The sequence below is a fragment of the Anser anser genome (assembly GCF_964211835.1).
Source record: "Anser anser genome assembly, contig: HAP1_SCAFFOLD_153, whole genome shotgun sequence".
NCBI lineage: Eukaryota > Metazoa > Chordata > Aves > Anseriformes > Anatidae > Anser > Anser anser.
The window spans coordinates 138,169-149,586 of NW_028153728.1; the positions used below are offsets into that span (position 1 = coordinate 138,169).

Below are 11,418 nucleotides of genomic sequence, written 5' to 3' on the forward strand. Positions count from 1 at the left end.
TTTATAACATCAACTCTTGACTTTTATTTGTGTATGCCATTGTTTTGACTGTAATCTTTTCAGATGATGAAGCTGTAGGGGCGGGAGGGAGCAAAATAATTATTCTAGCGTTGTGGACCAAACATGCTGCCAGGAGTGGTGGTGCTGGGGTCAGCCCACCCGGCCTTACTTTCAATTATCAGGGATGATAAAATGGTGTGAAAAGCAGCAGCTCTGCGATACGGCTACGCTACCCCCACTCCCTTCTCTTGTGCTGTACCAAAGTTCCCCCAAGCTTTGGTTGGTGCTTTTTGCTGGTGACAGTAGGACTCCAGGGCGAGTAGTCGGGACTCTCCTGCAGTAACTGGGTCAATTAAGGGTTGGTTTAAGTGCCTCCTGGTTTTTAAAACTGCTCCCCTGAGCTGCTGGCTCTGCTGCCTGCTACAGCAAATGTTCGGGTGCCATCAGCGTTGCACTTGGGCGTGGGCACTGACCCTGCGGAGGAGAGCTGAGACTCGCGTGTATTGTGTACCCTGCCGCCAGTGATCGTTTTCCCCTAGCAGATCTATTTTGAATCATTTCCCTAAATTTTAGAGGAACTTTAGGCTCTTTGTGCTATGATTTGTGAAGCTGTAGGGGCCCTCAGGCATTTGCTGCTGGCAGAGGAAAACCGCTTGTCGAATTTGTTGTAAATACTTTCTGTTTGGACAACAACGCCTGTGTGTGTGTGTGTGCGTGTGTGTGTGTGTGCGCGTGCGTGCTTTGACGACCCCCTGCGACGCCCCAGCTCCGCGAGGGAAGCTTTGAAGCGGCTCTGGGAAAACCTCTGCGGAAGAAACCGCTGCTAGTGACTTGCGGAAAAGGGACTCCACAATCAGTGAGATTGTAAAGTAGGTATGTTTATTCAGCGCTGGGCAGCACGGGAGGTCGTGGGCATGAAGATTGATGACTCTTCCTCGTCACTGCTAGTTGACCTCTTGTCTTTGCACAGACTCAGTTGCTCCTTGGCTCTTGTCCATCTGCAGGACCAGTTTCTCCCAGTTTCTTAAGATAGGCTCACTCTCTTATTAGGAGACTGACCTTGGTAAGGGGCCCAAGGCTTCTTGCTTTAGTTAATTGGCACAATGCACCATAGTTAGCAAAGACGCTAAGTAGCATCCTAGTTTAACGCTGTCAGCGCTCTATCTCTACTTGATAAGATTCTCCTAACTCCCTCTCTCACTGGAGCCCACGCAGCCCTCCGTCCTGCCGAAGGACTTCACGGGGACTTCTGCCGGCTCCGGGTGCCCGCACACAGACAGAAATGGCTTTGAGAGAAAACAATCAGGAGGAGGAGAGCTCAGAGACTGCGGCCGGCTTCGGCCACCTTCCCCTCGCTTTCCCTCTCCGTGTTCAAACCGAGCACTGTTCTGCCGTCAACCTTCGCTGCCTCTGCCCGCGGCGCTGGGCTTTCGCGTGTGCCATTGCTCCTCTACATATTTTATCCTTCCTTTTGTAAGGAATGGTCCAGCAATTCGTGTCACTAAGGGATTTGAAGGGTTAACATCGAGGCCCGGGTCTAGGTGATAAGAGAACAAAGGGGTTTTTAGGGAAAAGTGCTGACTACTGCAGGGGATGTTGCTAGAGTTTCTGAAATCCGGCACAGAGGCTCCCAAACGAGGAGGAAGGGGGAGATGAAGGACAATTGAAGGACAAAAGCCTGGGAGGAAGACAACCAGCATTCAGCCCGAGCAAGCCCCGAGAGACCACCAGAGACTGGTACGCAGGCGCCCCTGGGAGGGGTTTCGGATTCCGGAAACCAATTCTAATAACCCTGCCTCTTCTCGAAGTAGTAATGAATATGTATTAGCCTGGGAGCATCAAAACCAGCCGCCTTACGTAACAGGTGTGCGTCCTGGGGGAGCAGAGACTCCCGGTGATTAGGGAAGCTGAGGCGATTCCAGATAAGAAAGGGTTAAGAATGAAACTATTAAAGGAGAACAGAACATTAGGTGTAGGGCAGGAAACAGATGTACGGACAATGTATCTCGAAATAGGACATATACGGGCAATATATCTCGAACAAGACATTGGAATCCAAGATAAGAAAATAATGAGCAGAAGATTCGAAGAAAAAACAGTCCTTGCGGTTAGGAAGAAAGCTAAATCAGCAGAATCCTGACCAAGGGTGAAAAGTACACTGTGAGGAAGACTTATGGCCTTCCTCTCTGAGACCACCGACCACAGCTCGACGACCCCTGCCCAAGACCACTGAGAGGATCTGCGCAGGCACAGGACACAAAAAACTGATTAGCATGAGAAGCGAGAGTAGGCGGGGTTAGATAATGAATATGTATAGGCGTTAATAAAATATTAATCACTGTGATGTATAAATTTGGGACGGCTTTTCACTTCGGGATGCACGATAGGCGGAAAGATCCCCCGTGCATCCGGCGCCGTCAATAAAGAATAAATCACTTAAAGAAATTGGATTTATGATCTTTGAATCAATCTGGCGACCCAGATGGGACTTCTTCTCTGTCGGACCGCAGGACCCGCTGGGAACAGGACTCCCTAGGGTACCCCCGGGATTTCCCGGAGGGACTCCTCGACTCAACGGATCACTGCGGAGGCAGACACGGACCCCATCATTGTAAGTGATTATATTCTTTATTTTGGTTTATTTGGTTGACCGGTCAATTGGGGTCGTCTGTAAGTCGGAAAGTAAAAGTTTTCTGCAGGACGGCATTTGGTTTTTTGGAAAGCACTCAGTTGCTGTTGGGAAACAAATAACCTTTGCATGCGAGGTTAGTGTTACGTTGTGTTTAAATGTGGAACTTGACCTTGGCTATTGTCTTTGGGATTTTGATTGTACACTTTATAACGTTACTAGGATCTTGGTGTTATTGTGGAAAGCTGCCGGCTTGTATTGTGTAACAAGAAACATTCTGAACTGTAACATGGGGGGGCAGCAGAGTAGTGGGATTCCAAAGAAAAGCCCGTTGGGATGTATCTTGAGTCATTGGAAAAATATAGGGGGATCCCCCGGTGGAACTGAAAATAAGAAAACGTTGATAAAATATTGTAATCAATGGTGGCCACTTTATAAGTTGGATTGTGAGGGAAATGGCCACTGAATGGAACCTTAAATTATAATACTTTACTACAGTTAATGTTGTTTCTAAGGAGAGAGGGAAAGTGGGATGAGGTGTCATACGCAGATATGTTTTTCACTTTGAGAAACCACCCGGAATGGCAGAAGGAGTGTGGAATTAACTTAGCCCCACAGGATCCTTTGATCCTGGCAATAGAAAAGGATATGAAGAAGGAAGGGGCAGGAAAAATGAAAAGATGTTGTTCGGCGTGCAGTATCGGGCAGAGATGTTTGAAATTGAATGAGTCAGAGGAGAGAATGGAGGATTATGTCCTCCCGCCCCAGATAATAGAACAAGGCGTGGGGGCGAGACCAGGAAACGGCAGAATAGATAAGAATAATGAGAGTTGGGGGAATGGAGACTTTACCCCGATCACGGCTCGAACCCGAAGTAAGGTCGGGCCCGTTATTCAAGCCCCGTTACGACAGGCTATGGGGGCTAACGGACCAGCTCGGATAAAAGTACCTTTCACAACTGCCGAGTTAGATTCACGGAAGGAAGCTGTGAAAGGATACCGGGATGATCCAGAATCAGTGGCCCGGAGGTTTGAGCTGATTGGAAAGAATTTAGATCCCGATTGGAAAGATATAGAGATAATGCTGGCAGCATTATCGGAAACTGGAAAAGCAACTGGTAATTAAGAATGCACAAACTCAAGTACAGACCCAGGTAACGTCAGTTTTACCTGGAACTGTGGAGGTATATGTGCCCAGAGTGGACCCAAACTGGGACTATAATGATGAGGGTGATTATAGGTTATTAAAAAGATATCAGGAATGGATTAGGATCGCCTTGGAAAGTGCGATACCAAAGTCTGTAAACTGGTCTAGGTTATATACCATAAAACAGGGGCAAACTGAGACCCCGTCAGAATTTCTCGATCGGCTAAGGACAGCAATGCAAAAATTTACAACGATAGACCCCTCTTCTGAGGAAGGTAAAGTCCAGCTAGTATCATTGTTCTTGGGTCAGTCTGCGGACGATATAAGGCAGAAGCTTCAGAAAATGAAAGAGCCGGATGTGAGAGATTTAGAAAGGCTGGTGGAAGAGGCATGGAGGGTATTTAGGAATCGAGAAGGGAATGAGAAACAAAGGCTGGGTAGGGCTATTGCTGCGGCAACTGTTGCGGCCTTACAGAGGCAAGAAGAACCTTTTCGGGGAAAAGGAAGAGGGAATGGGATAAGGGGAAGGTCAGTAAAGCCTCCCCTGAGACCGAATCAGTGTGCATATTGTAGGGAAGTGGGTCATTGGAAAAGGGAATGTCGGAAACAATGGGAGAAGAACAGGTTGATGGTAGCTAGTGTATCTCCCGACCAATGAAGTGGACCGGGGGATTCTACCCTAGCAGATCCGCTGGTTAAAATTAAGCTAGGGAAATCAGGACAGGAAGTGGAGTTTTTAATTGACACAGGAGCGACTTATTCTGTGTTAAACCAGAAATTGATACCAGAGGATGAGGATTTTGTGACGGTGATAGGAGCTACAGGCCAGCACGAGAAAGCCTTTTTCCTAAGGCCTTTAAAATATAAGTTAGGGAAACAGATGGGAATACATAGGTTTTTATATTTACCAGGATCCCCGAAGTCTTTGCTGGGGCGAGATTTACTAGAACAATTAGAAGCGGAAATTGTCTTTGAAAAAGGGAAGGTGGGGTTAAAGGTGAGAGAAGAAAAGCTGATAACCGCGCTAAGCTTAACGCTGATACAAGCAGACCCCATCGGTAAAGTACCTTCGGAGATTTTAGACCAAGTTTACCCAGGAGTCTGGGCTACTGACATCCCTGGGCGAGCCAAAAATGCAGCCCCGATAGTGGTGAGATTAAAGCCAGGGGAAAGGCCAGTTAAGATTAAGCAATATCCCCTAAGATTAGAAGACAGGAAAGGAATTAAGGGGATAGTGGATAAGTTTTTAAAACATGGACTGCTGGTTGAGTGTGAATCTGAAATATAATACTCCTATACTACCAATTAAGAAGCCAGATGGGAAGAACTATAGATTAGTGCAGGATTTAAGAGCTATAAATAAGATCACTGAAGATATACACCCTGTGGTAGCCAACCCGTACACATTACTGACTAAATTAAAAGATAATTTAGTTTGGTTTACCGTACTGGATTTAAAAGATGCCTTCTTCTGCCTGACTTTAGCCCCAGAAAGTCAGAAGCTTTTTGCTTTTGAATGGGAAAATCCAGACTCAGGACGAAAGGCTCAATTGACCTGGACCGTATTGCCGCAGGGATTCAAAAACAGCCCCACGATTTTTGGGAATCAACTAGCAAAAGAGCTTGAGGTTTGGGAGGCCCCAAACACCGAAGGAGTTCTGCTGCAATACGTTGATGACCTTTTGATAGCCACTGAGAATAGGAGCAGCTGCATGCAATGGACGATAAGTCTCCTTAATTTTCTGGGTTTGAATGGGTATCGAGTCTCTCAACAGAAGGCTCAGCTGATTCAGTCACGTGTAACTTACTTGGGGTTTGAGATTTCAGGGGGACAAAGGGAGTTAGGAACAGAACGGAAAGAAACTATCTGCCGTACCCCAGAACCACAGACCATTAAGGAATTACAAACTTTTCTAGGGATGACAGGTTGGTGCCGTCTATGGATTAATAATTATGGACTAATTGTAAAACCCCTATATGACCTCATCAAGAATAACCAATCGAAATTGGTCTGGACGGGGGAAGCACGGGCTGCCTTTAAGAAGCTTAAATTGGAGTTAATGCGAGCACCAGCTTTGGGTCTACCGGACTTGTCTAAACCCTTTTGGTTGTACTCCTATGAGAGACAAGGGATGGCTCTAGGGGTGCTGGCACAGAAGCTGGGCCCCTACAGGAGAGCTGTGGCCTACTTCTCTAAACAACTGGATGAAGTAAGTAAAGGTTGGCCGGGTTGCCTTCGAGCGGTGGCCGCTGTCATCATGAATATACAGGAGGCTCGGAAGTTCACTATGGGACAGAAGATAACCGTGCTGGTATCACACACTGTCTCGGCAGTCTTGGAGCAGAAAGGGGCACACTGGTTATCCCCTCAAAGATTTTTAAAATACCAAGCAATACTGGTGGAGCAAGATGACGTAGAAAGTGTGGTTACTAACATTGTGAACCCAGCTTCTTTCCTTAGTAACGCTCCTGACGAGCCAGTGGTCCACGATTGTATCGAAACTATGGAAACTGTGTATTCTAGCCGACCAGATCTCAAGGAGGAGCCCTTGGAAGACGCGGACGAATCATGGTATACTGATGGAAGCAGCTTTGTGAAACAAGGACAACGCAAAGCAGGGTATGCGGTGACGACCACTCAACAGGTAATTGAGTCGAAACCATTACCCCTTGGGACGTCTGCTCAGAAAGCAGAAATAATTGCCCTTACGCGGGCATTGGAACTAGCAGCAGGAAAGAAAGTAAATATCTGGACAGACTCTAAGTATGCATTTGGTGTGGTGCATGCACATGGGGCTATCTGGAAGGAACGAGGATTATTAACGGCCCAAGGAAAACAAATAAAATATGCTGAGGAGATTTTGAAGTTGTTGGAAGCGGTAAAGCACCCAGAGAAGGTGGCTGTTATACATTGCCGGGGACACCAAAAAGGAACCGCTGACTTCGAGGTAGGGAACCGATTGGCTGACCAAGAAGCAAAAAGGGTGGCCGGATTGGCTGAGGCAGAAGCGCTCACTTTAATACCAGACGGTAAAATACAAACTTTAGGTGAAGGACAGGAACCTAGGTACACACGGGAAGATCAAAAGTTAATTGGGGACCTGGGAGGAAAAGCAAGGAGTGATGGATGGGTATACCTGAAAGATAATAGGGTTGTACTACCCTCTAATTTAATATGGCCTATGGTCATGGCAGAACATAATAAGACTCATTGGGGAGCAGACACCTTATATAAAAATCTGAGTCGAGTCTTGGTGGGAAGAAATCTGTATACTACGGTAAAACAAGTAACCCAGCAATGCAGTATTTGTTTGCATCATAACCCTAATACAGAAAATAGGGTAAAGTTCGGAATAATCAGTAAAGGAAACTATCCAGGACAACAATGGCAGATAGATTTTTCAGAACTGCCAAGAAAAGGGGGGTATCGATACTTGTTGGTTTTGACAGATACTTTTTCCGGGTGGCCGGAGGCTTTTCCCTGTCGAACCAACAAGGCAAGAGAAGTGGTTAAGGTTTTACTGAATGAGATAATACCGCGTTTCGGAATTCCGGCAGCAATGTCCTCAGATAGAGGCTCTCATTTTTGTGCGCAAATAGTTCAAGAAGTAAGTAAGGTCTTAGGGGTAGACTGGCAACTCCATACCCCTTACAGACCACAGGCAAGCGGACAAGTGGAAAAGATGAATCATCTAATCAAACAACAAATAGCCAAAATAGGGCAAGAGACTAATTTATCATGGCCTCAGTCTCTCCCTTTGGCTTTACTTAGAATTAGAGTAAAACCACGGACAAAGGAAAATCTAAGCCCTTTTGAAATATTATACGGAAGACCCTATCAGTTTTTGTTCAGCGGGGAGGACCTGACGCAACTGGGGTCGGGATACTTGTATAATTATTTAATAGGACTCCAAAAACAGTTGGATCAAATATCTAAAGTTGTCTCAGGAACCAGGGCTAGAGGGCTGGACCAACCAATCCACCCCTTTAAACCTGGGGATTATGTGTATGTAAAAGCATTTGCAGGTCGCCCTTTGGAAGAAAAGTGGACGGGACCATACCAGGTGCTGCTGACAACACATACCGCCATCAAGATTAAGGAGCAAACGGCCTGGATCCATTATTCGAGAGTGAAGAAAGCTCCAAAAGCCCCCTGGAAAGTAACGCTGGGTGACGGTGAACTGAAACTAAAGTTCAGTCAAGCGAAATGAAGACACTATGGTCAGGAGTATTTAGTAATGTAGTTAGCAGAAATTTAGTTAACAGAATTGTTTTATTTCTGTGGCTTATAGTTGTAATTGTGATTCAAGAATTGGAAGGTGCTTCTATGATGATAGAGAATGGTGGGTGGCCTTGGTCTGAAGCCGTAACCACAGAGGATAAGAGCATTAATGGAAAGTTAGCTGTTGTGGTTATTTGGCGAACAAATGGTGATCATTTACATGCATTATCAGAATGGCGAAATTTAGGGGAAGGGTGGATACACCAAAGAACTGTAGGGGACGAAATTGAAATAGGGTGCCGTATGATTAATGGAACAGCCCACGAGAAAGCAACGGGGATTTTAGTAAAACCGACTTCCAAAAGTGGCCAACAAGAAGGTTGTATCCGCCCAGGTAAATTAGATTGTTGGTATAATTTTATATTAACACAGACTGTAGCAGTTAACTGTTTTTGGACTAATAATGGTCAAAAGCTCGAGATCAAGGAAGGCGAGAGCCTCATGATAAATTTTACAATATATGCTATACTTCCTACAACAGTGAGACCCCCTATTGCACTTCCTTCCCCTACAACCTATGCCCAAGCCCCAGTCAAGCTGGAACCCAAAATTTATGAAACAGGCCCATATGTAGTAAGGAACACAGGCCAACAACAATTGTTATTTAATCCAGAATGGTCTCTCAAGCGTGTTGAATTGCTAATACAAATTAACATCTCAGCAGTTCAACCAGCCTGTTCTCCTTTCCTAAAGACATCATTAGAAGGCTGGACAATATGGTCACAAAAGCAAGTACACCTCAGGGGCAGAACACAAAGAGACTTAACTGGAATGCTAGGAACAGGATTAGGAGTTTTAAATGGAATTGATTCAGAAATACTAATGAATAAGCTAGCCACAGCAACAAGCGATTTGACAAAACTAAAACAGCCCCTGCAATCATCCTTACTGGCATTGGGAACTAGCCAATGGCAAGTTTCAAAGGTGTTACCAATATGGGAAAAGGCTGAAGACCAGGACCACAGACTAATAATAGATGCACTTAGTATGGCGCAAGATAATGTATCTTTAGCTCTTAGTTGTATACAGGTACAGTTATGGATGCAGGCAACGGCTGCCTTGATCATTAGGGAAGGAAGTGAAGGCATTTTTCCGGCTGAAGTCCGAAAGATTGTTTGGGACAATGCCAATGATTTTGAAAAGAAGTTCCAATCTTGGTGGACTCTGGTAAATTTTACCTATGATCCCATTATTAACATGGCTACTGCCTTTGTGCTTACTATACGTAATGCTACAGTTTATGTTATCCACCCCATTGTTGCACTAGGGTTAAATCATGAGGAAACAGTGCTCTATCCTTCGGAGCATAGAACCTGGGCCCGGATGAAGAACGGGAAATGGCAGTCTGTGAATCTAGAATCATGTGTTACCCGGGAACAACAAGGATTTATTTGTGAGAGCAACACAATTGATGCTCAGGATGTCTGTCTTGACACTGAGCAAGGTGTTTGCCACTTTGAAATTCATCCAAATACTAGTCAAAAGACTGTGCTTGTATATATTGGTCAAGGCTGTGTGTGTTTAAGGACTGCTTGTGCTTTTGTAGAAGTAGATGAGGAAAACATAACTCTACCTAGCAAAAATCACTCTAACTTTTGTATTTGTAACTTTGTTAGAATCATCGGGTGTGATTTTTTATATTCAGCACCAGTGGTATCCCACCAGTTGATCAAGTCCAACAACACAATGTATCACAAGTTATTACCCACACCTATTGGGATGAACCTCACGCTAGTGAAGCAATTACTTAAACACCAAGACCTGATCAAAATTTTAAAAGGCATTCAGGAAGATGGAGAGAAGACTTTAATCACTGTCCACCATGATACAAAAGAAATAAACAGAGTTTTGCAAAGAGTAAAACAAGACACAGATCATAGCTGGTGGGACAAACTCTTTGGATGGTCGCCAACTGCAACTGGGATTTTGAACACATTGTGTCACCCAATTATTGTTCTATTGATGTTAGTTGGTATAAGTTTAATATTATCTTTTGTAATACTTGTTTGGAATTGGAAATTGTTACAACGAATGGCAATATTAGCTTCCCTGACGAGAGTACATGGCAAGGTATTGAGGGATACATATCGTAGAGGCTGGGAAGAAGAATTTTTGTATTCGGAAAGGTCTCTACCGACATAGAGGAAATATAGAAACAAACAAAGGTTCTGTATAAGATTAGTAAGGATAACATTTCATGGGGCTTTGAGGAAATATGGAATAAGTTAACCTCATGGTTACCCAATTTTCAATAGTTAGAACAAGTTTTTACTGATCTGGTTATGTTATTGGCAGTAGGAATATTTGTATGTATGTTACTGCGATACTGCTAATGATAAGGGCATGCAATGCAAAAGAATTTGCATGGGGAAAAGAAAAGGGGGGATTGATTAGGGAAGCTGAGGCGATTCCAGATAAGAAAGGGTTAAGAATGAAACTATTAAAGGAGAACAGAACATTAGGTGTAGGGCAGGAAACAGATGTACGGACAATGTATCTCGAAATAGGACATATACGGGCAATATATCTCGAACAAGACATTGGAATCCAAGATAAGAAAATAATGAGCAGAAGATTCGAAGAAAAAACAGTCCTTGCGGTTAGGAAGAAAGCTAAATCAGCAGAATCCTGACCAAGGGTGAAAAGTACACTGTGAGGAAGACTTATGGCCTTCCTCTCTGAGACCACCGACCACAGCTCGACGACCCCTGCCCAAGACCACTGAGAGGATCTGCGCAGGCGCAGGACACAAAAAACTGATTAGCATGAGAAGCGAGAGTAGGCGGGGTTAGATAATGAATATGTATAGGCGTTAATAAAATATTAATCACTGTGATGTATAAATTTGGGACGGCTTTTCACTTCGGGATGCACGATAGGCGGAAAGATCCCCCGTGCATCCGGCGCCGTCAATAAAGAATAAATCACTTAAAGAAATTGGATTTATGATCTTTGAATCACCGGCGCATCCAGCGCTGCTTGCTTGCCTCTATTCGTTTAATAAATTGTAAACTTTGATTGTAATCCTATTTGGATTTATAACAGCCATTTATAACACTTTCTATATTTGTATTTTATTTAAGGCTGTCTTGCCCCCCTCCCCCCCCAGCCTCGCTGCTCGCCAATAAAGCTGGCGCAGGGGCTAAAGGATCTGAAGGGCCTGCTTGTACACCTAAGGGATTTGAGGGCCTGCTTGTACACCTTTGGGGACTGCCTCTTTTGGGGGGGGGGGTGGTGTTAGGAGCTGCTTGTATACTTTTTTAGGCATTCCTCTGAGAGGGGGTTGGGAGCTTCGTGTATACTGGGGGGGGAGGGCCTCCCTCGAGGTGGAAGGGGAGGGGTTGGAGCGTTTCTACACTGT

At 44.9% G+C, this 11,418-nt stretch overlaps 1 long non-coding RNA gene across 1 annotated transcript; it reads left to right on the forward strand.

Moving 5' to 3' along the window:
* The first annotated feature begins 1,446 nt into the window (after positions 1-1,446).
* Positions 1,447-10,994, forward strand: LOC310890959. The gene is made up of 2 exons (XR_014577367.1): positions 1,447-2,765; positions 7,793-10,994. It is a non-coding gene; the product is annotated as an uncharacterized lncRNA (long non-coding RNA).
* Positions 10,995-11,418: the final 424 nt, after the last annotated feature.